General features: G+C 46.4%; 1 protein-coding gene across 1 annotated transcript in view; it reads left to right on the plus strand.

The window, feature by feature from the left end:
* The window catches only part of T265_09807 (hypothetical protein), a gene marked incomplete at both ends in the record, with an annotated part of 38,033 nt that overhangs the window by 689 nt on the left and 33,461 nt on the right, over window positions 1-3,883 (plus strand). The window lies entirely within an intron of this gene.

Raw genomic sequence — 3,883 nt, forward strand, 5'->3', positions numbered from 1 at the left:
CCCCACCTGGCCCCAGCTACCTCCGCCCCATGTTCACTCCAATCCGCTGAACCTTTCGTTCGAGTTTGACCGCTTCTTTGTGTCTGTGCTTCCCGCGAACTTCAGTAGCTTTTATACAGTTTGTGTTCCGGCTTGTGCGTTGCCATCATCTCACCCTTCCAAGGAACTATTATGCTCGACTCCGCAACAGCGACACCGGTGGATCTCTGCTATTCCACTGTACACCATGTTTACGAGATTCCTGTTGCCACCCATCCGCTTTGCTAATTCCTCCACCTCATCATCCCCATTAACGTCATTTGTGACACTGGTTACGAGCCAGACAGGCCAGGGGCCTAAGCAGTGGTTTTAGGTTTTAGTTCGGCTGGCTGGCGCCAACCCTACTGCCCCACCAGATCAGATGTTCTGGCTCCTCATTTTTCACCGTTAAACCTTTCTTGTCGTGTGTCGGGCAGGAAGCTAATTGTTTTGCCCCATGCTCTGCTTTTCGCCCGCCACCTTCAAATCCTAACGGCCTGATCCTGCTCAATATTCTCTCCAAAAACGCATAGTAACTGTGCCTCTCTACCCATGCCGGTTTAGTGGTGACCACGCCTGCATCGGATAATGCCCGCCCCTATGACACCGCCCCTTTTCCTTACCCCCCTCGTGCCCACATTCCCCGTCAGTCATGAGTTTGTTTGGACTGGAACGTGATGATAATGCTCGACGGTGTGCCACCAACCGCTTTGAAAATCTATCATTATTATCAAAACTTCTGGCGTGTAGCTGTAATCTTTCGAATGACGTTTTTTGTTTGCTCATCGCAGTCTGGTGTGTGCTTCTAACTGGAACCTGTTGCCTAAGAGGGCAGACACAACGGAGGCGTATCTCTTCATATTTTGCGAAAGTCAGGGTGTTGTGGAGAACATTCACTCTGCGAACTAGGCAGTTTGCTTTTAGAATCCTGGAAAATGGACTGAAGGTTGGACGACCACACTTGGACAAAGATAACTATTCGATTCCGGACTGCGGAATGCTTTTTTGGTTGACTTTTTTTACAAATAGTTTGAGTCACGTTGGATCACGCGCCAGACAAATGTCGTACTATGGGTAAAATGATAAATTTGTGCAACCCACAAATCCTAACCTTACGTCGTTTTCTATACATTATTTTGGGAACTGATAATCCAAAATTTGAACCTAAATTTCACACCAAACCCAAGCAAGGTGACTGTAAAACAGCTAGCTCAATTGGTTGATTTAAATAGGACATGCGATGACATGGTCATTGGTTGAGTAAGGCGGGAACCTGCTGTTAGGTCGCCACTATACTGCCAAGGTGTGTAAACCTTCAGATACGTGTTCACGTACTGTAGATGGAAACTGTTAACAGGAAGGACGCTGACTACGATTAATGGCACGTTGTAGGGCGTCCAAAATCGCACACGTGTCACTCGCATCAATTCCTTCCTAGAGGGGAGGTCGCGCTATTATCACGCAACATATCATTTGATTTAAACTACAGAACACTCGTTTTTAGTTGCCTCACGATGGATCTACGGACGTTAGCTCATACATAATTGGGTCTTGAGATGACGGTTACAGAAAATGTGTGTACTACCTGTTTTGCTGCTTACATGAGCCATGCATCACAGCCCTAAATGCGACGCGCTGAGCAAAATTCTGCATGTTTTTGGGCCGTTAAAACACTCTGTGCACCACTGCTTTTTCTTTTGCTTGAAGTGCAAGCATTAGAAAACGAGACTGAAAATGAGCTGGCAACATTGTCGTTGCATAATCGTCGATTGGGTGGAACTATTCCCCAAACATATCTTTGCGCTGACTGATGCTGGTGATTGCGATGTAAAACTGTGTTCCGGTATGTGACTGCGCTGAGGATTGTGCTGGCGTAATGGAGCATCTGATTAACCGGCGGGCGATCCACGACAACATGTATTCACAATCTTTCCTTTATTCGGCTCGCGGTTTTGGAAGCCTGATAAGGTACAATAAAAATGCAGCTCCAGATGAGTATATTTAGTGTTAATCGATCCGAGGGAGATGTGCACTTTAGACGATGCTTGAAATAGTTGAGCTGCCTAGGACGTAATGCTTGAAAGGAAAGCGTATGATTAGGGAACGACACAACAGAGAGAGACAATCTTTTTGCCACAATGGAGAAAATGTCAAAGTTTACGCCCTTTTTACCAAATCAAACAATTAGTAATGGGGGTCGATCCTGCCTAATAAACAGAATGGGAGCAACGTTTTGAGTACAGCATAGGTGGGACGGGGGGAATCTTACAACTTGAGGCGACGGCAAGGTGTGGAAAAAGCTATATAAGATGCGTGCCCCCTAAAAGCTGTCAACTGCATGATGACACTAGTTGGCCGCTCCATCAGCCTACCTCGGGAAAAGGGCTGCAAAGCGGATATTTGAAATGTGAGGATTGTAAGTTACTACGTCACTAACTCTAGCTTACAGATTCAGATCCATTACTAGTAGGGCTTTGTCCATGCATGGACATATAGCTCAGTGAATCCAGTGGGCTTGTTCTGTACGCTTTGGGCTTAGCTAGCACATTCTAGAATCCCAACCAGTTCGTTCCAAACAGTTCAGCTCCCAGGTGCGCAACTTGGATCAGATTTTGAAAGGATGGTTCCCCTTCTCTGAAAGGTCAAACCAATAAGCAAACAATGGGTCTTGAGACTAGCTAGCATAGAGTTAGACAAATCAACCTGGAGAGCTACTAAACGCCTAGAAAAATGAGTTCAAAACCCTAGGAGCCTAGTGTTAAGCAAGCACATATTCCTCCTAAAGCACTTGGGAGCTGTATAAACGATGAGCACGGCGGGCCAGGTTAACTTTGTGTGGCAGGTGGGTAGCAGGCGGTCCATCAGAAACAAATTGAAGTTTAAAAATTCTGCAGGGCTAAGAGAAGAATGGGCTGGTTCAGTCAAACGATTCATCACCCTTCAGCACAATCAAGCGCGCTTTCGGCGTGGGCTCGTACCCTAGTTGGCACGATGTCAACACTGGCAAAAACTACACAGCTACCAGTAGCTGTGGCGCTTACAAGTATAAGCATGAGCCAAATCCACTTATTTCAAATTCCCGGATGGAATCTCGTTGGCCGAAAATTGTAAAACACTGTAAATGGCGCTGCTACTTCTACGTGTTGGAGTTTCAGTCGTTGACTGATTGGCACTACAACCCACATAGAATTTCCGGCAGCGGCCATCTGTAATGGTAGCACAGAATGTGATTCAGAGAAGAGTTGACAGTAGTCGTTTTACTGAGGTCTGTTTAGGTGTACTAATACTACTCTGTGCAAAATTCGTATGTAAATGGCTGCGATGGCTGAGCAGGTTGTCTCTGTAAAGCTGGGGAAGAATTTCGTGGAATATTTAATTTCTTCAAGTGGTTCGTTCCGCATTGCAACTGGAATTTTTTTGTTCACGGAAGCTCAAAAGGACCCGCCATCCAAGATCCATGTAAGGAGATGCTTCTTCACGTTTCGCCGAACAAGACGAAGCAATCCTTCGCAGCCAATAGGGTAGGTGGATCTTTTTATGGTAGTTGGCACACACCAGTGTGTGCTCGGCAGGGATTATCTTCACCGTTCTACCGCCTCATCCATTCTCACTCTGAACGGTGTTGTTGTTCTTTGCTGTCAGTAGACAGCAAAAAATCTAAGGGTTACTGCCATTTCTAGTCACCGTAGTAAGGCCCCCTTTCAAAAATGGTGGTCGGAGTTCTGGTGCAAACAGCGCATAATGGCCGTACGCAGCCGACGGAAACCGATCCGTTCATATACGAACGTGGGAGAATTTCACTGAGCGATTTGTGCACCGCCAAGATCCGAGGTGATTGCATAGTTGACGGCATGTTTCAGTCAGC

The sequence above is a fragment of the Opisthorchis viverrini genome (genome assembly GCF_000715545.1).
Source record: "Opisthorchis viverrini unplaced genomic scaffold opera_v5_303, whole genome shotgun sequence".
NCBI lineage: Eukaryota > Metazoa > Platyhelminthes > Trematoda > Opisthorchiida > Opisthorchiidae > Opisthorchis > Opisthorchis viverrini.